The sequence below is a fragment of the Nyctereutes procyonoides genome, unplaced genomic scaffold (assembly GCF_905146905.1).
Source record: "Nyctereutes procyonoides isolate TBG_1078 unplaced genomic scaffold, NYPRO_anot_genome, whole genome shotgun sequence".
Lineage (NCBI taxonomy): Eukaryota > Metazoa > Chordata > Mammalia > Carnivora > Canidae > Nyctereutes > Nyctereutes procyonoides.
The window spans coordinates 11,964,368-11,990,659 of NW_026575125.1; the positions used below are offsets into that span (position 1 = coordinate 11,964,368).

A 26,292-nucleotide genomic window follows, 5' to 3' on the forward strand; every position below is an offset into this window, starting at 1 on the left:
TCTTTCAGTGTCTATCAATATGATCCTAGAGATCTTATGATTTGGTGCATTTTACTAATAAATTCCTTTACATTGATCCAACCCTTAGATAAGCTCAGTTTGATAATTTTTAACACGCCCCTGGCCTTAACTGCTGTCTTTCCTTAGGTTTTTAAACCTATTTTTATAGAAGAATATCATTTAGGTTCCTTTTCAAGTGCTGATTCTTGAAGTTCATTTTTTTTCCTGGCCTTTACATTACCATCTTGAAAATGGTATACAAAGATTTCTAACATCGTCTATGTTTGCAAATACTTTAAAATGTAGAAGACAATTGCAGAAGAAATGGAGAGTTGAAGAATCTAGATCATACATATTTGGGGGGAAAAGTTCTTTCAAAACTGCTATTTCTTATATTGTCATTTACTGCAGGTTCTATGTTTCCGAGTCCATTCTGACTGTTCACAATTTCCAAGAAAATCATTATTTCATCAAGATTTTCCAGCATTCTCATGGACTTTATACAGTATTTCCCATCAAGTATCTACATTCATTGCTATATTCCCTTTGTATTTTCTAGTATTCATATTAATTTTTTCTCATTTTCCATTATTCTTGCCAGAGGTTTGTCTAGTTTCGTTGCTTAACCAAAGAATAAGATCTAGAACTTAATTTTCAAGTCTTTTTTTTCTACTTTCTGAGTCATCAATCTTATTTTTATTTATTAAATCCTTATTCCAAAAAAAAAATAAATCCTTATTCCTGTTGTCATTATGCTGGTTTTCTTGTTCTTCTTATAACTCCTGGGTTGACAAATAGGCTTATGTATATTTAGTCTTTCTCAGTTAATAATGAAAATATTTATGGCTATGATTTTTCCTTGGAGTATTGTTCTGGCCACATGACATAAAAAATATAGATGTACAGTGAACTCATACTTATTTTCTAAGTAGTCTGTAATTATAACTTCAATTTTCCGATATCCCAATGTTTGCTTAGAAAAGTATTTGACAGTAGCAAAATTAAGAGCAGCCGAAAATACAATGATGAAAAATATCAACTTTTATAATCCTGTCAGGTGACTAGAAAAAGTGTGACGATAAAATAAGACACTGTCAATGACTCAACTTAAAATATGAAAACTCAGGGATCCCTGGGGGCTCAGCAGTTTAGCGCCTGCCCTCCGCCCAGGGCATAATCCTGGAGTCCCGGGATCGAGTCCCACGTCAGGCTCCCTGCATGGAGCCTGCTTCTCCATCTGCCTGTGTCTCTGCCTCTCTCTCTCTCTCTCTCTCTCTCTCTCTCTCTCTCTGCCTCTCATGAATAAATAAATAAAATCTTTTTAAAAATATGAAAACTCTTGCAAGGTATGGGGTCACTTAGAACAGCTAAAACTTATCAAAGAGCTTGATAGCTCTATAAGATAGGTGGAACACAGAACTAGATACTTACTACTTTTCTTACCTCTTAACATACTGGGGATTTCCTCCACTTTTAAAAGTCTTGCACAAACTTGCTCTTTATTTTCACACGGAATTTTAAGCATTAAACCTCCAGAGACTTCATACCAAACTTGCTTCATACAATGTTCATTTCTGCAATTTCACATATAGGAGGTTCAGAATTTATCAGTAACAGTGGTAACGATGACAAGTAAAGCAGTTTCAATCATTCTGAACATGTTACTATTTACTTCCAACATTCAGAGTTTAGAGAACAAAGATAAAAAGTTGAGATTACTGTTGCCATGAGCAATACAAAAGGCACTGAGTCTCCTGAGACAGGAAAAAGAAATTGATTTCTCGTGTTTTTTCATACTCTACAACACTACTGAAAAGCAGTTTCTCAGCACATAACTATTGATCTACTACTCTGGAGGGTAAATTAAATATGAGATCACACAAAAAGAAAACACGTGTGTCACTCTTTTGATTCACGCAAGATGCCTCTTAGAGTTCATCAGAGTTGTAAAAGCATGTGGGCATATGAATACTCCATTTACTTGCAATCAATCAATGTGTAGGTAGAACCAATGTTGCTTTTAAATTTTGACCCTGAAAAAAAATAAAATAAATTTTGACCCTGATTATTCCATTTCATTGTCACAAATATGTATTTTGTAAACCTGGAATACCTAAAACCAGTAAACTGTGAAATCATTTCAAATGTAACTTTACTCTGTATATTTTTACTGGATTTTGGGAAATGTATTTAGCTGTGACATAATAAAAATATAAAAAAATCCTTTAATAGCTGAACCCATAAATTTTTTTAAAGATTTTATTTATTTATTTGAGAGAGAGAGAGAGAGAGAGAGAGAATACACATAAGTAGGGGGAGATGGAGAAGCATACTTCCTGCTGAACAGGGATCCCAGGACCCTGAGATCATGATCTGAGCTGACAGAGACAGATGCTTAACCGACTGAGCCACCCAGGTAACCCCCCCAAATTTTTTATAACATAAAAGCTTGCACTTTTCAAACTAATGGTTCCATTCAATTTTGCACAACAGAATTTGTAGAATTTGGAATATGGCCCTTTATCATTTAAATTGGAATAAAATTGATATACCATATAATAAACAATGTCAAGACGTTTGTAGTAATTAGTCTAATTTTCAATATAATTAGGAGGTAAGAAAATTATTTTATTCTTTTCAAATTGTCAGCATTAAGATGCTTGGGAAGATATATTTTTGTCTATAGTGAAAAATATTATATTTTAACTTTGTGGTTCTTAAAATTGGGGGGTGGAGGGCTGTATTTTTTCCTCCAGAAGACATTTTGGTAATGTCTGGAGACATTTTCAGTTGTCATGAATTGGAGAGGGTTGTTACTGACATCCAGTGAGTAGAGGCCAGAGATATTGGTAAACATCTTGCAAATTTCAGAAACATTATTTAAGCCTTCATCTGGTAACTTTTCTCTCCTTGTATTAGAGTTTAATGGAAGTAACTCACAAAAGGAAAAACAAAAGCTATAAGGGAATCGTGTGTGTGTGTGTGTGTGTGTGTGTGTATGTGTATGTAAAAATCAAACATACTTATGTTAACATCATTTGTTCCATATTCTGAAATTATTGTTAAAGTAAACTCATTTATCTTTTTACTAAGATGGCTAATGAGAAAGAATAAATGCCTGCTTGCTGGAGCACTGGGCACATATGGGCTGCCAATCCAACAGCTGATGCTTAGTAAGTATAGGCACATGTAAAACTCACTCTAATTGCATGCTGTTTCTACCTCCCACTGTCTTTCTTCTTCTGTCATTTACATTGAAGCCATTCCCACTTGAAATCTTCTCAGCACCCCAGGGCCTATGTCAGGGAATTCAAACTCTTTGGCCTCTAAGATCTGAATCCAATTTGGCTTTTCAGATGCACCTACACTCATGGCCCCTCCTCCATCCCTCTGACCTGCCAGTCCCTGCAAGTGAGACTCATCCCACCTCTGTCCTTTGTGTGTTTCTTTTCACACTGTTTTCAGTTCAATACGATGAACTTTCACTTTTTACCTTTAAACGTCTTATTGTTCCAGGTCTATCTCAAATATCACCTCCTTTGAGAAAACTTTCTTTTGTTGTTTTTGTTATTTGTTTTACACTTGTCTGATCCACTAACTTTTTATTCTCTCTCCTGAGTTCCCATAGCATTTTGTTCACATCTGTACATGCACCTATTGTCAACATGATTTACTTCTGTGTCAACAAATTTTAAGTTTCCGGAGAGCAAGGACTATATTTGGTTTAATTTTGCATTTCTCAGGAATCCCTGGGTAGCTTAGTGGTTTAGCGCCTGCCTTCAGCCTAGGGCATGATCTTGGAGTCGCAGGATTGAGTCCTGCAATGGGCTCCCTGCATGGAGCCTGCTTCTCCATCTGCCTATATCTCTGCCTCTCTCTCTCTCTCTCTCTCTCTCTCTCTCTCTCTCTCTCTCTCTCTTTCATGAATAAAATCTTAAAAAAAATTTTTTTTGCATTTCTCATGGGCTGTGAATATTTGATAACAGAACTGAATTTACTTATTTGAATCATAAACTAACATTTGAAGAAGCTCAAGAATGCAGATGTAAAAAATCATGAGGTACACTGCAAATTTTTTTCATTCCTAGTCAGAGAAAAACAACTTCTAGTATCTGCTAAACAAGGAACAGTTGGCTTTGGAATATTTGTATCTCCACTTCCATACCTATAACCTTCTTAAGATGAAAAGAAATCTGAAGCTACAGTATTTGGAAGGCTCATCAAATTTTGTAGGTTAATCAACAGCCATAACCATTATGAACTTAGTCTTTTTATTCACAGGGTAACATTTTTCTAGTTCAGAGAAAGTTAATCACTACTGGTTAGAAATAAAGATTAATTTAGACAAGCTGAGTGAGTGTAATTCTGCCTACTTTATATTCTTAAGAATTTAAAGGACAATTTCTTAAATGGAATGCATGTGGGTTTGTGTGTCTCATCTTATGCATGAAGATCAACGCATTAAAATCAGTCTCGGGGCACCTGGGTGGCTCAGTGGCTGAGCATCTGCCTTTGGCTCAGTCATGATCCTGGGGTCCTGGGATCGAGTTCCACATCAGGCTCCCCACGGGGAGCCTGCTTCTCCCTCTGCCTATGTCTCTGCCTCTCTCTCTCATGAATAAATAAAATCTTAATAAATAAACAAATAAATAAATAGCCTCAGGTAGTAAAAGCAAGATCTTACTGATATTTCTTCCTAGATCTAACTCTTTCCAATGTTGCTTGGGTGGCATATTAAGAGTTTTCTCATGGTTTAGGCACGTTATAATTTTTTCCAAAATTATTACAGCCATGCTCTATGGAGTAGTATTTTCCACCTTCTATTTTCCACCTTCCATTTGGCTTCCAGTTAGTGCCACCTAGTCACATTTAGCCCTGACTATGGGTACTTCCTTTGCCAACCTATATAGAAAGGTGGAGGGACCATTGGGCCATGTACCGTTCAGGTTAGATGCTCTCATTCTCATAACAGAATCTTGAGCTCTCCTCATTCTAATTGATATACAAAGCATATGAATTAACCAACATGTCAAAATTTCTGCCCTTAAATTCTGACCAGCAACAATGATCCTGACCCTTTTACTGTCTGAAAATCGTCAATAGCTTATAGTAAGAAATGTTGTTTATGAGGACTGCCTAAAAGACATGCATGCAATACTTCTATCACTACAAGTCAAAGATGCCAGATAGGTTGTTGCAGCCACTCAACCATCCTGCAGCCACTCAACCATCCTGCCCATGACAGACATTGTTAATCTACTACAGAACTTGTTCCTTTTGAGTGTGTACTCAGCCATAAAGCTTCCTAACAGTTTAGTCAGGTGACAAATTGAAACTTACTCGCCATCATGGGGAATAATGATCTAAATGCTGCCCTGAATAAAGCCATACCACTGAGGGCCTGTGATCCCAAACGAACAAAAAAGTTGGGACGGTTCATAGAATTGATTCAATACTTTGTGATGCTGGGCAACAGTTTACATTTAGGGGATCTACATAAAAATCTTTTTGGCATTTGTCTCCGAGTTAATTCCTAGTGCCATCATGATGAGGAATCAGGATTTCCCTTGGAAAATCAAGAAAACCTGCTTCTTAAAAAAACAAAACCAAGGGCAGCCCAGGTGGCTCAGCGGTTTAGCGCCGCCTGCAGCCCAGGGCCTGATCCTGGAGACTTGGGATCGAGTCCCACGTCGGGCTCCCTGCATGGAGCCTGCTTCTCCCTCTGCCTGTGTCTCTGCCTCTCTCTCTCTCTCTCTCTCTCTGTGTGTGTGTGTGTGTGTGTGTGTGTCTCATGAATAAATAAATAAAATCTTTAAAACAGAAAAAACAAAACCCGCGGGACCTGGAGGGCATTATGCTACGTGAAATAAGTCAGACAGACAAATACGGTAAGATCTCACTAACATGTGAAATCTGAAAAACAAACAAAAACAGAAAACTGAACTTGTAACAAATTATTGGTTGCCAAAGGCAGGGAGTTGGGGTGGGCAAAATGGGTGAAGGGGGTCAAAAGGTACGAACTTCCAGTTAGAAGATAAGTAAATCATGGGATGTAAAGTACAGAATGGTAACTATAATTAATAATACTGTATTGTATATTTGAAATTTGTTAAGAGTAAATCTTAAAAAGGTATCATCACAGGAAAAAAATTTTAAACTATGATTGTGATGGATGGTAACTAGACTTACTGTGATCATTTCACAATATACACAAATACTAACTCATTACGCTGCATACTTGAAACTAATATAATGTTATACCTCAATTACAAAAAGAAAGCAGCACTTACCAAGGCCTTGTCCACTTATTCCAACCCCCTTACCACACCTTAACTTTGTCAATTCTTGTCTCATCCAAACCCAAGTTGGAAAACTTCAGCCTGTAAGTTCTTGAGGGGTTTGAGTTGTCACTGGAATTTAGTACTCCATAAATACGATTTAAATGAATGAATAACTGGGGACACCTGGGTGGCTTAGCTGTTGAGCATCTGTCTTTGGCTCAGGGCGTGATTCTGGGTTCTGGGGATCGAGTCCCGCTTCTGGCTCCCTGCGAGGAGCCTCCTTCTCCCTCAGCCTATCTCTGCCTCTCTCTGTCTCTCATGAATAAATAAAATCTTTTAAAAAACTGAGTAACTGAATGGCTAACGGTAAGTGCCCTGCCTCCCGAAGTGCCCTGAGACTTCTGGACAGAAAAAAAAGTGGTAACCTTTTCCACTTTTTTTCTTGTGGACACAGGCTTATAAATGGAGGGAGTAAAGAGGATTAACCGTAGGGCAGGGATCTGCAAACACGGGTCTAAGTGTTGTGCTGTCTGGATAGACTCTAGCTAGCAGGAGGGCAGTAGGTGCTTAGAAAAAGTCACCTGAAGGAAATGTCAGGAGGTAGAGTGCTTATGCCTAGCATTTAAGGTTGGTTGAAGCCTGGTAGGAACACAGTTCCAGTCAGTGCCTAGTTGTTACCTATTCGGTTTCTGCTCGTGAAGTTGTGGTTTGGAGCTGGGAGAAATATGAACAAAGTCTATTTTTAGACGAAGATCACAGATACAAAGGTCCGTTTCACTATAAACGCCACTGACGTCTAGCTCGAAGGCGTGGTCGGTTTTCTCCGGAAACACAAGGGCCCCGCCCGCTCTTGAGCAGCTTCTCGGGGCCGAGCTCCGCCAGCAGAGGGAGAGCAGGAGGCGCGGCCCGGTCACAGCCGACGCAAACCCGGAGGTCCTGAGAACCCAGGGAGCGGCCGCGACGGATCGCCACAAACGCGCAGACGCAGCGGGGGCGCGGCCAATGTGGATCTTCGCGTCGTGACGTAGGCCCGTGGAAAGCAGGGAAGGAACGTGACCCGGCGTGAGGGGCGGGGCCTGGACACCGTGGGAAAGAGCGTCTGCGACGGCCCAGTCGAAAGGGCGTGGCCTAGGCATGGCCCAGGGGCGTAACCTGAAAAAGTTGGACTTAGTGCGTGAAAGGGGGGGCGTGACCGCTTGTAAGGGCCTGACAGAGTTGGTCGAGACTGCGGAAGAGGTGAGCTCGAGCAAAGGGCAGTGGAATTACCAGAGTGGAAAGGAGGAACGTGGGCACAAGGGAGAGACGTGGGTTCAGAGGAATGAGCTCGATCCCGGGATAACAAGGATGTGGAGAAGACCCGTGGAGAGGCGGGGCCCCGGAGTAGCGCCAGGTCGAAGCGGGGGTGGGTCCAGGCAGAAGGCAGAGGCGGGGCCAAGTTAGTGCGCAAGCGCGCGGCCGCAACTTCAGGCCCGGAGCAACAGCAGTAGAGGTGTAGCCCGGGCAGAGAACGGGTGCAGACCCAGGCTCTGGGTGCATGGAGAGCAGATTCTGGCTCCGACGCGGTGAGCGAGCCCAAGGACTTAAACTGCTTTGTCGGAGACCTGGGCCCGGGCGACGGGGACGTGGCTTGACGTAATTAAGCGAGATGACGTACCCGGCGTGAGGGGCGTGGCGAATCGTAACCGGACGTAGCCAAGATGGCCGCGCGCATGAGTCTCCTCGGTGCAGAGCGGAGGGGTCCGCGGCCCGGGAAACTTTCGGGTAAGATCCGGCGGCGATTACAGCATAAGGAGTAGGGGGCACACGTGGCCGTATTAGAGAGGACCGCCCTCTTCCCTCACGACCATGCTCTGCGATGGGCCCTGAAGCTGCAGCAGGCTGGCGGTTCCGCGAGGATGGCTGCAGTCCCCGCCGGGCTTCTCTGTAGAGCGGGGAGGAGGAAGCAGGAGATCGCTTTTTCCCTACTCTGACCCTGTTACTCCACTGTGAAGGTCACCAGGCAGCTACATCCCCTTGGGAGCTTGTCCATTTAACGGTAGATCAGCTGTCCCAGACACTTTGGGAGGTGGGGGGTTGCAGTTCCAGAAACCCAGGCGCAGCAGGCTGGGACTCACCCACATCTGCATCGTTGCTCTCCCCCCCTTGGCCATGCCAAAAGCTATGGGCAGAGTCACAGCCACACCAGGGCAGGGGATCAGCTTAGCTCTGTCAGGTGGGCATATCTGAGTTTTCTCTACTCAGTTGTCTCCTTTTCCTTTTTGCCCTGCCCCAGATCTGGAGGGAAAGAACCCACAAAACATGAACGTTGTTGGTGGCTCTGATTTTTTTGTAGCATGAGTTAAAAGCTACTGTGCTGAAGCTGTTGGAAACTCGTTGTTGTTGTTGTTGGAAACTATTATCAGTGTAATTACTTCTCATTTAATTTTGCTGCGAAAGCTTGAGAAATGCAGGACGATAGCGAAGAATTCCACTAATTTGGGTGGAATTAATTTTCTGTCAGCCACTGAAAGCCACATTACTTTCTGCTTTTCCTTCGTCCTTTACTGCTAATCTGGCCATCTCCACTCTATTTAAAAGTCTTGCCTGAATATGGAGAGAAGTCCAATATTTCTGGTGAGAAAAGCTGCCCCACAACCTGCCCCTGCAGGTCCCTGAGAACTGTCATTGTTCTCAGCCTGCTTTGGAGTTGACAATGAACCAAAGTTCACCACACCCACCTTCCTTTCTGGGTCTTAGTAAAGAGCTGCACTATTCTTGACTATTTTGGGAATGAAAATCTCTCTCTAGCCTCATGCTCTCTGCTGAGCACCAGAGCTGCCCTGGCAACTCTCCTAGATTTTTCCTCTTGCTGTCTCCTTAGACCTCAAATCCATAGAATTAGCAGGAAAACTGTCATCTTTCTTTTCCACTTGCTCTTTTTGCCAGCTTGTTTCTCTTCAGGCAGTCATCCTCATTCTACCACCAGCATCATCCAGCCATAAAGTCATGGGGCCTTCTTCCTCAACTACTTCCCTTTTCATCCCCTCCAGTGATGCTGCTCGACATCCTACAGTGTATAGGACAGGCTCAACACAGAGTTATGTGGTCAAATGTCAATAATGTCAAGATTGAGAAACCCTGAGTTAGAGAAAAAAACCTTTACAGTGGCCTAGAAATCTATGCAATCTGGCATGCATTACCTCTCCACCTTATCTCCTACTACCCTCCTCCTAGTACACTATTCCTGCCATGCTGGCCGCCTTACTATCCCTTTGTATTTGCCAGACACGTCCCCACTTCAGTCTTTGCACAGGCAATTCCCTCTTCCTGGAGTATCCTTCCTGCTGATAGCCCTATTACTAAATCCTTCATTTCTTAAATCTTTAGCTCAATTTTCAATAAAGCCTCCTTTGAGCAGTTGACTTTATTTTATTTATTTTTAAAGATTTTCTTTATTCATGAAAGAGACAGGCAGAGACACAGGCAGAGGGAGAAGCAGGTTCCCTGTGGAGAGCCCGATGCAGGACTGGATCCCGGACGCTGGAATCACACCGAGCCAAAGGCAGAAACTCAACCACTGAGCCACCCAGCCATCCCTGAGCAGTTTATTTTAAATGCAACACTCCTTTCCCAGTGGCACTTCCAAATTTACTCTATCCTGCTCTACTTTTCCTTGAACATACTTTAATTGTCTATATGGCTGACTTACGTATTATGTTGCTATTTATTGTCTGCTCCCCTTACTGGAATGTTAAGTTCCACAAGAGTAGGGACTTTGTTTTATTCCTCTAATGATCCTAGAACAGTGTCTGGTATTTAATAGACCTTTGATTGATGACCTGGTGAATGAAAAAATAAAAGAATGATGGATTGAATGAAGGATGGTTAAAGGAATCTCCATTTGTTGAAGCGCTAACACCCAGTCGAATGGTGCCAGGAGATGGAGCCTTTGTGACCATAATTAGGGTTATCAGGTCATCGTGCTCCATGATAGGATTAGTGTCCTTAAAGAAAAGGGAGAGTCCAGAGCTTGCTGTGTATCATGTAAGGACTTGGTGAGAAGATAGCTGTCTAGCAAGCTATGAAGTGGGTTCTCCCCGGGAACCAATTGGCCTGAACGTTGATCTTGGATTTCCAGCCCTTAGAACTGTGCAAAATAAGTAAGTGTCTGTTTAAGCCACTCAGTCTATGGCATTTTGGTAGAGCAGCCCAACTGGCTAACGTACTTCAGTGTGTTCATTGCCAAAGTGACATATACCACAGAGTGCGTGGAACCAGGTTGCAAGGCTAGCTTTTTATCACCCTTTACTTCGCAATAGTTGTCCCGACACATAGCTTGTTGCTGGTCATAAAGGGTTCTACCCGGAGCCCTCCTTTGTTCCTTTCAGGGCCATAATAGGAAGTAACTCTGCTTCCTGCTTTCAGTGGACACAGCTCAGGTGTGTTGTGTTTTTTTTTTTTTTTCCCTCTCTCCTTGCGCTTGGGTATAGCCCTCTTTCCTCTAGCTTGGAACTGGCAAGTTTGAGGCAGCAAAACAGGGGAGAAGAGCAGGTTCACAGTCAATTAATAGATACATGAAGAGAGGAGGATGAAATCAACTTTTCTGCCTTGCTCAGCATTGCTGGGGATCATAATGTGCTTTTTTTGTACCTTACGCTTTTCTCAGAAAGGTGATATGCAGAAAAAAGTTCCGATCTGTAAATGACATGTGTGTTCAGTGCATCCTCAATTTCAGTTTTGTGAATTTGGGCCCCCGCTTGCCCGCCACCACGGCCAGACAGTTGAGAGGCCTCTGGTAGGCCACAGGCAGAACCTGAGGAGTCCTGGATCGTTTTCCTTGCCATATGATGTGCATTTCAAGAGGCTCCAAGGGGGAGAAGTGAATTGCACACGTGGAGGGTCCAGTTCGTGCCTTGTTCTGCTTTGCATTCCAGCCCCCAGCATGGTTCCTGGAACAAAGGAAATGGCAATCAGCACAGAAGTGCAAGCATTTACAGCAGAATTCCCATCCCTGTGAGACCAACTTAGGTTCATCTTCGGGTGTGTTCCCCCTGCAGGTCGGGGAGAACTTTGGGGGTCCTTCACCTCTGAGAGGTAGGGATGCGAGGCCCTCGTCTGAAACAGCAAGCATTTAAAAGTGTTTCAGAAGTATAAGTAACCCCACAATTGGGTGATGGTGGCCTCTAGGGAGAGCCCTTCCTACTGTCCAAGAACATACTGGCCACCACTTCACAGTTTGCAGTCCTTGAAATCGGGATGCACATCTCCCGATTGTGCCCAGGTCACTGAGCGGCCATCATGTGCCAGGCCCTGTGTCCCCAAGAGATGCGGCTGTGGCAGAAACAGACATGGCCCTTACTGCCACAGGGCTGGGGTGCTGGGGAGGTGGCGTCACAATGTACGTTCCTGAGGAGGTGTTCAACTGCAAGAAGCACCATGAGGGAGGTGAAGAGGGCGCTGGGCTGAGCCCGTGGTCAGGGGAGGTTCTTGGAAGTGATGCTGGAGCGGAACACCTGAGGAGAGGGAAGGAACTAACCAGGCGCGGATGGAGGACAAGTGGTCCAGGGAAGGAGGAGCATCTGCACAAGCCCTTAGGCTGGAGGGAGCTTCGGGAGAGGGAAGAAGCAGAGTCCATGTGGCTGCTGTGCAGGCAGAAGTGGGAAGTAGACATCAGAGCGAAAGAGACTATCCTCCTGGAGTTGACCAGTGACTTTCAGGAAGAGGAGTAGATTACCAACTCATTCCCCCCTCAGCCCGCCCTCCTCCCTCCCCCAGCCGTGTGTACTCATAGTCTGAATGTTGTCCTGCTTAGAGGTTTCCAGTTGATGGCCAGTCTCAGTTGTTTACAGCTTTTCCTCTTCTGTCCTCCTGCCTCTAGGTTATTAGGTTCCTGCAAGTTATTTGGGGCCCAATCAAGATTTCAAGCTAAACATGGCAGTGATGAGTAGCCTGAGGGCCATTCTTCAAGCCTCTCCATGCAAGTCACTTTGGAGAAGATACCAGATCCCCACGTTCATGCCAGGAAGGCCCTGCAGCTGCACGTAACGAAACCTGGAACCAAGCCTGTGAGTACACTGCTGCCTTAAAGAGAGTGAGAGGTTGGGGCACCTGAGTGGTATAGTCCATTAAGTGTCCCACTCTTGGTTTCAGCTCAGGTCATGATCTCAGGGTCGTGAGATTGAGCCCCACCTCAAGCTCCAGGCTCAGCTTGGAGTCTGCTTGAGATTCTCTCTCCTTCTCCCTTTCCCCCTTCATCCCCCCTTCTCTGTTCATCCATGCTTACTCTCTCAAATAAATCTTTGTTTTTTTAAAAAAAATTATTTATTTATTCATGAGAGATACAGAGAGAGAGAGGCAGAGACACAGGCAGAGAGAGAAGCAGGCTCCATGCAGGGAGCCTGACGTGAGACTCGATCCTGAGTCTCCAGGATCACACCCTGGGCTGAAGGCAGTGCTAAACTGCTGAGCCACCTGGGCTGCCCTCAAATAAATCTTTGAAAAGAGAGCGAGAGGTTTGCTGTTACATGACAGTCACGTGTCCTGTGTTTATCTGTATAGTGTCAGTGGCATTCCAGAGTGGGATTGTGTACCTTCAGAACCATGAGAATAACTACTTGTTTCTCTATTTGTCTTCTAAAATAAACGTGGAAAATTCTTTTTCCCCCGGTTTATTGGCATATAATTGCCACATAACCTTGTGTGAGTCGAAGGTGTGCAATGTGCTGATTTGATACACATATATTGCAAAATGATTACCATAAAAAGATTTGGAAAGTCGTTTTCTTGACAAAGCTTACCATGTGAAAATGATGTCATGCAGAAATAGGATGAGACGTATTCTAGTTTCAAATAGCTTGGAAGCTGTTCTGTATTGTTTTTTTTTAAAGATTTTTTAAAAAATTTTTATTTATTCATAGAGACACAGAGAGAGAGAGAGAGAGGCAGAGACACAGGCAGAGGGAGAAGCAGGCTCCATGCAGGGAGCCCGACGTGGGACTCGATCCGGGGTCTCCAGGATCACGCCCTGGGCTGCAGGCGGCGCCAAACCGCTGCGCCACCGGGGCTGCCCCTGTTCTGTATTGTTCTTGTTAGCAACAGTTTTCTTACAAACATTGATCCACAGACTGCGAATTATTTCTGAGAGTCTTAATGTTCTGGAAGTTGCATGTTAATGTTTGTAAGCAGGTCAGTAGCTTCGCAATCTGAAATATTCTTTCTCAAGTTACAAATTGCAGAGTTCGTTCTGGTTGACCAGCTTACCCAAATGGGCTCTGCCATAAACACAGCATATTAATCGAGGCAGCAGATGGTCTTTCCTGAAACCTCTTGTATCTCATCCCTCTCCTGAAATACCTGTTCCCTGCCATGTCCCTGTGGTGCAGGGATTGTCCACCGAGGTTCTACTGACATTGGGGATGGGTCATTCTGTGTTGTTGTGGGTGCAGTGTGCACTTTAGGTGTTAAATGACATTCTAAATATCCACTGAGGAACAAAATAACCCTGGTAAAGCACCAACGAGATTGTAGGAGGAGGTTAACGTATGTGTTAGTGGAGAGAGGAGTTAAAGAAAAGGCTAGGAATATTTTATATATTTCCCACTTTTCTCCATGAGTTAACAGAGTTTGAAATGTTGGCTTGCTTCAAAATTTCAGGTTCTTAACTTTTCCTCCTTAGATTTCTTTTCTTTAACCCTATATTGCACATAAGAAAATGAATTCATTAGTAATGCTAATCTGGTTAAGTTCATGGCCTTAAAGCTGCTTCATAAATATATTTTTATTTTAGGTTTATTTTGTTTTCTCCAACATTGACTCTGTTCTCATTAGAATAAACTGACTGGAGTCATACGTTTCTGGTTGCTAGGGGTGGCTTCCTACCAGTAGACTCACATATTACTCTAATGGCTTATTCCCAACATTTACATTTGCGGTCTGAAGCTTAAATTGAGGGGGAAAAAATGATAGTATCTGTCTAGTTACTAATATTTTGTGTTTGTGTGGGAGTTTTTCTTGATTTTTGTTTGTTTTTATTTACAAAGAGATGAAATTTGAAGGTATAAAATTCAATATGCTAATGACTTCAGAATAGTTTGCTTCTTTTAGTATTGACCCAAAAAGCAGTGGCTTGGGAGTTGTGGGGGCTTCCCTTGATTGATTTCCCACCTCAGATGAAATGTTATTTATTTATTTATTTAATTACTTATTTACTTATTTATTTTTAAGATTTTATGTATATATTCATGAGAGACACAGAGAGAGAGAGAGAGAGAGGCAGAAACACAGGCACAGGGAGAAGCAGGCTCCATGCAGGGAGCCTGACATGGGACTGGATCCTGAGTCTCCAGGATCAGGCCCTGGGCTGAAGGTGGCGCTAAACCGCTGAGCCATCCAGGCTGCCTGAAATGTTCTTATTTATAAGTTACTTAGAAAAAACATGTGATGGGATCCCTGGGTGGCGCAGCGGTTTGGCGCCTGCCTTTGGCCCAGGGCACGATCCTGGAGACCTAGGATCGAATCCCACGTCGGGCTCCCGGTGCATGGAGCCTGCTTCTCCCTCTGCCTGTGTCTCTGCCTCTCTCTCTCTCTCTGTGTGTGTGTGACTATCATGAATAAATAAAAAATTAAAAAAAAAAAAAAGAAAAAACATGTGACAATCATGATTTGATTTTACTTTTTGGAATAATGCACCAGCCCTCCTCCCTGTTTTCACTGGGGGGAATTTTATGGTCTCTGCTGCCCTGAGCCACTGAGTATGTCCTGTTCCTAAATCCCAGACCTTTTGCCTTTTCAATTGTAAGGACAATATGTATTGTGTCTGGCAACTTAACAGCCCACTGTTGCTGGTTATAAAGGGTTCTGCCTGGAGCCCTCCTTAGTTCCTTTCAGGGCCGTAATAGGAAGTAACCAGAAGGCCCATTGCACACTTGCGACCAAGAACAACCCAAGATCGCTGAGGGTTAGAAAAGATAACATGGAAAGCCCTTTGCTAGTACCTGCCACACAGTGAGGACTGTGTTGGCAGGTTACTTCTGGTACTATGATTATCATCATCACCGTCTTTATCATCATTATCGACTCAGTGCCTCCCTCAAAAATGTTTGGCCATTTTTAAAATGGGGGTAAGCAGAATGAGGAGTAAAGGAAAGAGGAGGATATGGCAAATTCAGAAAGCAGCATTTCACTAGAGCCTGTCTATGTCTGTGCTTCACCTTCACACTCTACTCCCCACCTCCCAGGGAATCGTTGTCTGTCAACTCAGATTGCTGTTCGCTGTTATCTCAAGTAGCAGACAGTAAACATTGACAGTCCTGCATCTATTACCCAATATGCAAATAAAATCAATTTTACTTAGTATATCATCTAGTGAAATTCAGTTTCATTGTCACAGGAAAAAAATGTTAGAGATCTTCAAGCATAGGAAAAGAAATTTAATGTTAATTTTTAATTTAATGAAACATAAAGAGTATCAACTAGAATGGAAGTGGTACGGATTTGTTGTTATTCCAGTGATTCTTCACGATCTCCTTACTTTTAGAAGGAAAAGAAACATTTTTTTTAGAATAACATGGAATAGAATGGCACTATATAAAATCTAGCCACTGGACCCATGTGTGTATTTTCATGTAAATGTAAATTTATTATAATTTTATGGCCACATATTGCTAGCACTTACCATATTGAAACTTACCATCATCAGAGAAAGTTCTATTTGATAGGACTGGTCTGTATCATAACTGTATTAGTAAAATGTTCTATTATTTCTCCTGTTAAACCTTGATGAACACAAAGCCTGGACAACAGTATTAAAAAGCTTGTTTTACAATGTCTTAACAGAGAGTTTTATTAATCCCTTGATAAAACAAGCTGGGATACCCCGACTGTGTTGTCTTCTATTAACTTTTGAATAATCCTGAGAAACAATGGACTGGTTAAGAGCCCCTTGAAATTATGTTAATGGCCTCAGGGGTATCAGCAGCTATAAGGAGTGTTATAACACTGAGCCTCAGGAACTGTGGGCTTTAGTCTCCTGTGCTGAGAACTGCATGTGTATGCTGCACTTGCCTGGGCTCAGCATCAGAATGTCTTTTATAGCTCTCATGCTCTGAGAAGACAATTTGTGATCTTTCTTAGCAATATCCTGTGGGAGGAAGCTGTCCCTGTGAATCCTATCACTGTGCCCAGCCCTAGCTAGGCCTACTAGGGATCTTAAATTACATGAGGAAATCGCACATCTCAAGAAAAAGGACAGTAACAGGGCAAGGCACAGGAGAAAAAGCCAGTGAGGTTGTCCAATAGATAAATAATGTGAGCCACCAATATGAGCCATATGGGCAATTCTATATTTTCCAATAACCATATTTAAAAAGGAACAAATAGTATGTCAGTAAAACTGAAGGAAAAACAAATGTGTTCAGTTATGAAATTCTATACAGGAAATATATAGATGAAATATAGTATACAGACAAAATTAATTTTACTGATATATTTAACTTAGTATATCCAAAATATTATCACTTTAACGTATAATTGATATAAAAATCATCAAAATAGTTTACATTCTTTATTTTGTACTAAGTCTTCAAAGCCCAATGGGTATTTTACATTTATAGCATATCTCATTTTGAATGACCAAGGGGAATAGCATGGCAAGGTTCTAGAATAGCATGGCAAGACCAGAGTTTGGGAAGAATGAAGAGAAAGGAAATTTAGGTGGCTAAGATGGGTTCCTCATAGGAAAACCTTGGCACTGGACACAAATTAGGATTTGACATACAGACTTTAAAATAGGAACAGCATGGGACATCTGGGTGGCTCAGTGGTTGGGGTGGCTGCCTTCGGCTCAGGTCATGATCCTGGGATCTGGGATCGAGTCCCACATCAGGCTTCTGCAAAGAGCCTACTTCTCCCTCTGCTTGTGTCTCTGCCTCTCTCTCTCTCTCTTCTCTCTCTCTCTCTCATTGTCTCTCATAAATAAATAAATAAATCTTAAAAAAAACAGGAACAATATGATAAAGGTGGTAATTTAGGAAAATTGTCGGATGGTAAAACCTAGTAGAGGGTATTGAGACCAAAGGACATGGTATGATGTCTAGAGTGTAGGGGCCTGACCTGAGCTGCTGGCCATGGACAAGGCAAGGAAGAGATAAGCATGAAAGATCCTTAAAGAAAATGTAATGTGATCATTAGGGTAAGAGGAATAAAGATGATAGAAGACTGGAACCTTCTCAACAATGCTCTTTATCTTACATGTTTAGTGAACAAGCATTGATAAAAAACCACTTCATTTCCTCTTGGGGTTGATACAACACTGGGAGAGGCAGATAATAAGCTTGCATGCATATGATATTACACCTGTGTAATAAATGTTTTGAAGGAAAATATCAGAATGTTATGACTTAAAAAAAAGAGGGGATCATATAATAAGATAATCAAAAAGGTGAGGAGGTGACACTTTTGCTGAAGAGGTGATAAGCCAATAATAGGAGCCAGCCCTGAGCTGAATGAGTGGAAATTAATTTCTGAGGAGGAGGAGCAGGAATTGAGGGGCTAAGGCAGGAATGTGCTTTTTCTATGTTTCAAGAGTTGAAAGAGGGACAATCTTGAGGCTGGAGACATAGGGTGATACAAACACAAAATAAATCAAAACCAGGACTACTCCTATTAATAAGAACTAGAACCAAGCACATTTTCACTATGGAACCGACAAGGATTTTGTTGCTCATTAGCAATATATTAGTGACACCTTCCTAACGACAGTGTAGCTCTGCTTACTGAAACCATGGTTGATAAAATCACTGTTCCTGTTTATTTTATTCTCCTCCATGAGAGAAGAACCTGAAAATGAAATGAAGACACTATTAATCAGAACACTCAATCCTTTTCCTATTTTGAGGAAAAGTGTAAGCAACTGCAAATTTCAATCTGTATTTTGTTAATGTGGAGGAAGATGATGGGAGTATTGGAGAGGAAACTTTTCTTTTACTCTTCAAAGTTTTCACTGGACTAAATTAAATTGACAGATCAATAAGAGAAAAAAAAAACAAAGTTTAATTACATGCACACAGAGACCCAGTAATAAAATTGTCATACAAAGAAATGACCAGGTCCCTGGGTGGCTCAGCGGTTTGACGCCTGCCTTCAGCTCAGGGCATGATCCTGGAGTCCCGGGATTGAGTCCCGCATCGGACTCCTGACACGGAGTCTGCTTCTCCCTCTGCCTGTGTCTCTACCTCTCTGTATATGTGTGTGTGTGTCTTTCATGAATAAATAAATAAAATCTTTAAAAAAAAAACAAAGAAATGACCAAAGTGGGCAGTATTTATACTGTTTCGACAAAGAAACAATAACTGTGGGGAATTGGCAGGACAAAGAAAACGTATTATTGAGGATCTTCAGTTAGTAAGGAATTCTAAACAGAATTTGGGCTGGAGTAGTAAATTATTAAAAGGAGCAAAGGTTGTCTATACAATCTTCTCAGCTCTGAATTTCCTGTCTCTGGTGATAAGGTTTGTCTCTTTACCTCCTGGTGTGGGAAAGGTACCTTCCACAGGGGAGATTTATTTCCTGCTTTTTGGAGGTAAAGGGGGTTTCCAAGTGTTCTTGCACTGGCTGTTTCTTAAGTAACTGTGGTTTGAAATAATATGCCAAGGTGGCACATTTTGGGGTGGCCTGCCCTTAGCTCCCACAGGAGGAAAGAACAAAAATGTGAATGTATCTCTCACAACAGTTTATCTTTCAAAACAAACCCCTTGGGAAAGGCTGACTTTGCTAAGGTGACAGCCACCAAGGGGGGGATGGGGGGATGGGGTCTGGATTCCCAAAGGAGAAAGTGATGGGGGCGAGAAAACCTTCCAGAAGCTGCTGAACTTATAAACCAAAGGGCATAAATTGATAGGAGCATAACAGTCCTAACAGAGCAACAAAGGAATAGGCCCAGTTTGGGGGGGGGCAGTGTTTGCCTGGGTGAGAATAGGCATTTCTGGGCATTTCCTGAATGCAGTGTGAGGGACAAGTCAAAGCGAAAGGAGAGATCATCTTGGGGATCTGCTCGTTAGTTTCCTTCTTGCCTAGTCTTTACAGGAGACCCTCGTGAATTGGTTTTGAAGAGTGAATTCTCAAACCCTCAGCCACAGTCTGAGTGTCTTACAGGGGATGGAGTTGCAAGGTCTCTTTGTGCCAGGCATCTTGAAAACTCAATCGGTGCTGTTTACTTGTGTTAGAAGGTGGGAGAGGGATAGTAAAGCTTCCCCCAACCTGAGAAGGCACTTCGAGACCAGAATACAAAGCAAGCCACTCTGTACAGTTTACACAGAGTTTTATTCAGAGTAACTTACTGCAGGGTATCAAGCTGGTGACAATCCAGCGAGACACAGCTAGCTATTTGCGAAGTCTGGACCTTGGTCCACAGATTTTACAGAGTGAGGAGACTCCCAGGGGGCACTGTAGTGAGGGCAGAGGATTCACATGCATTTCAAAGGGTTGGCACACACCTAATTTTACAGCTAACATTTAACCTTGTGACACCATCTGTGTGTCAGGGAAGGGAAAGAGACTGTGTCATCTCTGACAGATTCGTGAGAGGCTGAAGCAAACCTCCTCGCATTCTGGCCTTGGCTATTCTAAGGTATGAATATTAATTTCCAAGGGATCCATAACACATAGCCTGAGACAGGGCAGCGGACAAGATGGAGGGCAAAGATGGAAATAAATCGTTAAAAAAAAAAATACCCTGAGTTTGCAGAGACCATGGTTTCTCAACTTCATTGATGTTTGGGGTCCTGTAATTCTGTGCATTTTTAAGATGTTTAGCTGCATGCCTGGCCTCTATCCACTAGATGTCAGCAGCACTCTTCCAGTTGTGACAACCAAAACTACATCTAGACAGTGCCAAATGTCTTCTGGGGGCAGCGTTGCTCCCTTCTGTTGAGAACCACTGGTCTACTGTCAGGAGAGCCCTCTATCTCATTTTTGCCCTACCCTCCCCCCCCAAAAAAAAAACCCCATACGGCTAGGATTTTGAATTTTAGATTTTAGCAGCTACCCAAGCAAAACAAATCCCTCCTTTGTAAAAGTAAACTAGAGGCAAGTTTCTGGGTTTTGGGTGGGTTTTTTTTTGTTTTGTTTTGTTTTTTATGAAAAAAGGGGTCTCTGTGAACCTGCCATACAGAGTGGGTTGGCTGAGTAGCAGCTGCCTTATCACTTTCTCAGATTCTTACTCTCCTTCTTAGCAATGGAGTGAGGTACAGAGTGTCGTTGGTAGTGATTTATCTCGAAGCATATTTCTTCTGGTTTTCCTATTGGTCTTGGTTTTGCCCATCTGTGGTGCTCCTAAGGGACAGAGCACAGGGGCACCCCAAATTACGCGTGTAGTTCTATCCATCATGCATGGATGTCTCAACAGCTCTATGTGCATTACAGGTAATCCACTGAGATTTATCCAGGACTTACTATGAAGACCCGGTGCTTGACCCTCTGTAGGAAAATCAGGACAATTCCGTGTGTACACCTTAACCTGTAGTGGAGTCAGGAGCTCTCCTAGTCAGTTGCAGACCCAACAGGAAGAAATAAACACTGCACGGGGACACTACTTCAGCTACTAATCCACTGTCTCAGCCTGAGGAAGGAAGACTGCCCCTTCTTCCCCAGCAAGAGCTCAGCCAGTGAGAAACAGTTACAACTCAGGCCGTGAACGAGAAGCCAGGGGGATCCCTGGGTGGCTCAGCGGTTTAGCACCTGCCATTGGCCCAGGGCGTGATCCTGGAGTCCCGAGGTCGAGTCCCATGGAGCCTGCTTCTCCCTCTGCCTGTCTCTTTGCCCCCCCCCTTTGTCTCTCATGAATAAATAAATAAAATCTTTTTTTATAAATTTATTTTTTATTGGCGCTCCATTTGCCAACATATAGAATAACACCCGGTGCTCATCCCGTCAAGTGCCCCCCTCAGTGCCCATCACCCAGTCACCCCCACCCCCCGCCCACCTCCCCTTCCACCACCCCTAGTTCGTTTCCCAGTTAGGAATCTTTCATGTTCTGTCTCCCTTTCTGATATTTCCCACTCGTTTTTTCTCCTTTCCCCTTTATTCCCTTTCACTATTTTTTATATTCCCCAAATAAATGAGACCATATAATGTTTGTCCTTCTCCGATTGACTTACTTCACTCAGCATAATACCCTCCAGTTCCATCCACATCGAAGCAAATGGTGGGTATTTGTCGTTTCTAATGGCTGAGGAATATTCCATTGTATCCATAGACCACAGCTTCTTTATCCATCATCTTTCGATGGACACCGAGGCTCCTTCCACAGTTTGGCTATTGTGGACATTGCTGCTAGAAACATCGGGGTGCAGGTGTCCCGGTGTTTCACTGCATCTGTATCTTTGGGGTAAATCCCCAGCAGTGCAATTGCTGGGTCGTAGGGCAGGTCTATTTTTAACTCTTTGAGGAACCTCCACATAGTTTTCCAGAGTTGCTGCACCAGTTCACATTCCCACCAACAGTGCAGGAGGGTTCCCCTTTCTCCACATCCTCTCCAACATAAATAAATAAAATCTTTTAAAAAAAAAAGCCACTATATTTCCAGCTCCCAGATTCCTCCAGTGGACTTTTTGTTTCTAAAGGCCTTCCCAGCTTCCTCCTTCACTCTGTAAAGGAGCAGCCCTCTCCTTTGCTCTCTGGACTTGTCTGTGGTTTTACCATAGCTTGCTTGTTCCAGATTGTAATGCTTTGCTATTCGCCCCCAACCCCCAAAAAAACTTTTTTATTTTTATTTTTTGGTGGTAAAATAAGCGGCAGTGTTATTCCTAAGGTAAGCATATGTCAAACTAAGAAGAAATCACTCCTTTTCCTCCCCAGATTCATCAGTACCTTCCTTCATTTTTCCAAAACCCTAGAGTGTTGCCCTCATCTCAGTCGGAAGCCTATAATAATATAACACAATAATTGGATAAATCCAGAAATCTTCAAAATTGCAAGCTAAATTACAGACGCATGCCACGCAAGCCTTTATTTCTCCTAGCCAAGCAATGAAAAACGTAGAGTGCTTCGGTGAACACTTGCTTTCCAAAACTTCTTCCTCCTCTTCCCCCATGGCCTTTGTTGAAAAGAAGTCCACGAGGGAAAATTGCATGGCTCTGTATTTGCATGTACACCTGGTTTGGTGGGTGGGGCTCAGAAAATTATCGGGAAAGAAAAGAGCCTCATTGGAGACCACGCTCCTTCCCCACGGTGCTCATCTGCACGCGTCCTACTGTTGGCACATCCTACTGTTGGCACGACGCCGGGCAGCGCTTGGTTTAGGCGAGCCGAGAGGGTGGGCCGAGCTGCCTGCGCTGACGACGCAGCAGGCTGCCCCTGTGCCCGGTGCTCCCTGAGCGGCCTTGGTCCGTGCCATCGGCCCCCACGTGGCTGATCCCTCAGGCTTCGATTCCATCAGCCTCGGCAGCCCCCACGACTGGCATCGCCCGCTGTGTGATCCCGTATAGCGGACGTCTTGACCATAAGCCCCGATGTGCTTTCTCCTAGTGCACCCGCTCTGGGAGAGCGTGGACCTGGTCCCGGTGGGCGAGCGCCAGTCGCCCATCAACATCCGGTGGAGGGACAGTGTCTTTGATCCTGCCCTAAAACCGCTCACTGATCCTGGAGACCCAGGATTGAGTCCCACATCGGGCTCCCTGCATGGAGCCTGCTTCTCCCTCTGCCTGTGTCTCTGCCTCTCTCTGTGTGTCTCTCATGAATAAATAAATAAAATCTTAAAAAAAAAAAAAAACGCTCACCGTCTCTTACCACCTGACCACCTGCCTCCATGTCTGGAATAACAGGTACTTTCCTCATGGAATTTGAAGATTGTACAGGTAAATCAGGTGAGAGCCAGGCGGTGGTCTTGTCTGGAGTTGAAGGGTCAGCTTCGGGTCAGCATCAGCACAGGCCACACCACACCGCCTCCATAGGAACGTGGACCTCTTTGAGCAGTGGAATGGGATGCATTGCACTGAGCTTTTCGTTCTTCAGTGTGGTAAAATACACAGAACGTGGAATTTATCATCTTAACCATTTGCAAGCATTCAGTTCAGTGGTGTTAAGTACAGTCACACTGTCGTGCAACCAGCACTGCCATTTGTCTCTATTACTTTCCATTTTCCAAAACGAAACCCTATTACTTAAACAATAATTCCCCATTTTCCCCTTCCCTCAGCTTCTGGCTGTGACCGTTTTACTTTCTGTCTCTGTATTTGACTACTAGATACCTCACATAAGTGGAATTACACAGTATTTGCCTTTTTATGACAGGCTGATTTCACTGAGCATAATGTCAACAGGGTTCACCTGTGTTATAGCAGGTGTCAGAATTTCCTTCTTTTATTTAAGATCTTTTAAAATTTATTTATTCATGAGAGACACAGAGAGACAGAGACATAGGCAGAGGAGAAGCAGGCTCCCTGTAGGGAGCCTGATAGTGGGACTCAGTCCCAGGACCCCAGGATCACAACCTGAGCCAAAGGCAGACGCTCAACCACTGAGCCACCCAGCTGCCCCAGAATTTCCTTCCTTTTAAAGATTGAATAATATTCCATTGCATGGATGGACCACATTTCATTTATCCATTCACTATCTATGTATACTTGAGTTGTAGCCACCTTTTGGCTATTGTGAACAATGCTGCTATGATCATTGAGTGTACAAAATATCTTCCAAAATGTTCTTTCCATTGATATATACCCCAAAGTGAAATTGCTGCATCACCATTAGAGTTTTTTGAGTGTATGAACCATGTCCCTTTTCATTTTCGTGCATGTTTCCTTCTGGTATGAGTGGTATTTTCTATTTATAGGTGGATAGGTAGGTAAATATAGATAGATTCTGTATTTAAATTTTTACTTAAAATTTTATATTTGAATTTATTTTTTTGAAATTTTACATATATATTTATTGTTCATTTGAATTACTTTCATTTGAAATTTGTTTTCTGTGCGTGTTGAATGTGTGCTAACCTTCCTCTGCTTGTTGACATTACAAATAGCTCCTATATTAAATAGTAATACTGTTTAGCCAGATTTTAAATGATAAGATTGCAATGCAGAGCAAAAGTAGAGTCAAACAAGAAAAAGACACTTTACATTTTTAGTCAGCTAATAACATGTATGTATTTTGTCAATTAGTGATTTATTTATTCATTTTGTATTGACTGCGTGCCAGCCATGTACCAGGCATTGCAGTAGGTGCCAGGAATGCTAAGCAGATTCTTGACCTCCCAGCATTCAAAGTCTAGTGAGAGATGCATGCATGAAATAGAGTTATAAAGCAAGTGTGATTGAGAAAGGGTTTTTAAAAGTGCTGTGGCACCACAGAGGAGGGGATGATGTAGATTGCCCAGAGGAGTCTATGATTTCACCCAAGGAGAGGTGTCAATGCAGAATGAACCTTTTAGAATTTCTTAAAAAAAAAAAAAAAAAGGAGTTTTATTCCAGCCCAAGTGAGGGCAGCTGCCCAGGAAACACCACCTTCACAAAGAGGAGAGTGCTTCTCGTAAAGGATCATTTGATGAAGGGTTATATACATTTTATATAGGTAAATTATAACATTTTTAAAAAGTTACAAATGATCCATGTTTCAGGAGGGTGCAGCCCTTAAATTTCTAGTATATGCAGAGCTGTATGACTTTAATAAGCGGGAGAGAACCAGGGAAGTTCTTGCTTCCTCTCATCTGTTGTGCTCAGAATGCACCCTTTTGGTTATTTTATTTAACAAAGCAGATATACATTGTGTGCTCAGGGCAGAAAGAGAGCTCATACTCTGAGGTTTTGCTGAGTCATTTTGACCTTGGTAAATGTTAAAGGAGAGCTTCCCTGGGCGCCCAGGAGCAGGGCCCACAAATATTAAAAGTTGAGAATTTCCTTTATCTGGGGACTTTTATCTCGAGTATTGAAGGATGTGTCGGAGTTTGTCAAGAGGATTAATCAGAAGAGCATTGGAGACTGAGGGAAAATCATGTGCAAAAGCAGATGTTCAGAAAATGGCCAAAAACGAAGTGGCCGGAATGCAGACTGTGCATTTTAGGGAGAGACAGGAAGAAGAATGATGATCATTGAAGCTTGGGGGGTAGATGGAAGATAGGTTCATCAGTACTGGTTATTTTTACGCGACAGTGTGGCACAGCATGGTTTCATTTATTTATTTATTTGCATGGTTTCATTTAAATAGTCAATTGCTTTATTTTTTGAGATTAACCCAGTCAGTAGTGCCGGTCCACGAGGTCAGATTAATCCAAGCATGAGATGGTGGGAGCTTAAATGAAACCTGTAACAATTGAAGTAGAGAGAAAGCATGTTTTTAAAAGGCATTTCTAAAATAAAGGTGTCCTGAGCACGCTCGGAAGGTGCTCCTGCGGGCGGTCTCTTTCCATGGTGTCGGTCACCGAGCAAGGGCAACGTGATTGTGAAGCGGGTGAGGAGTCCACACTCCAGGACACCCCACCACGTGGCTAGCTCGGCTTCTTACAAGGCGCGCAGAGCGGGGCAGAAGCCAAGCCACACAGTGAACCACAGGAGGGGCGGGGGGCAGGACGTTCCTGGGCCAAACACGAAGTCGGGCCGTGGGCGCATCCCTGAGCTGGGGCGTCGGTGGGTCCGGTGGAGGGTCTCAGTTCTGTTGGGGGACACATGGGGCACAGCCCTTGGCGGCGGCTGCCTTTTCCGAGTGCTCAGACACAGAGGGGTCATTCTCAGGAGTCTGATGTTCCTGCAAAAGTCCTCTCTTGCTAAAGGGATTTAATCACCAGTCCTGGGCCCCTGCAGACCTCCTCTGCTTCTGCTTGGTATCGGTTCTGGGGTGTTGTCAGCTGGTGCCGGTCTCGGTGCTGTCTGGTCGCTGCACTGCCCTTAACTGCTCACATCATTGCTTGACACAGGCCCCTGTTTGACTTGACTGACTCCATCTTGTTCTCCATAAAAAGCATCAGGACTTGGAGACAGACTCCTCTTCAAGGGAGGAGAAGGCAAAGTTAGCCACATACTTGAGTCAATGTCTCACTTGGGAG

The 26,292-nt window shown here is 43.3% G+C and overlaps 1 long non-coding RNA gene across 3 annotated transcripts in view; it reads left to right on the plus strand.

Annotated features, from left to right (window-relative positions):
* The first annotated feature begins 7,442 nt into the window (after window positions 1–7,442).
* Window positions 7,443–26,292, plus strand: part of LOC129517772 (uncharacterized) — a 52,117-nt gene continuing 33,267 nt past the window's right edge. The window contains exons 1-3 of one of the 3 annotated variants that reach the window (XR_008666107.1): window positions 7,484–8,042; window positions 12,139–12,325; window positions 20,679–21,093. This is a non-coding gene — a long non-coding RNA (uncharacterized LOC129517772). Of the gene's footprint in view, window positions 8,043–12,138; window positions 12,326–20,678; window positions 21,094–26,292 lie in introns of those variants that run through there. The other 2 variants (XR_008666108.1, XR_008666106.1) reach the window with 2 other exon arrangements.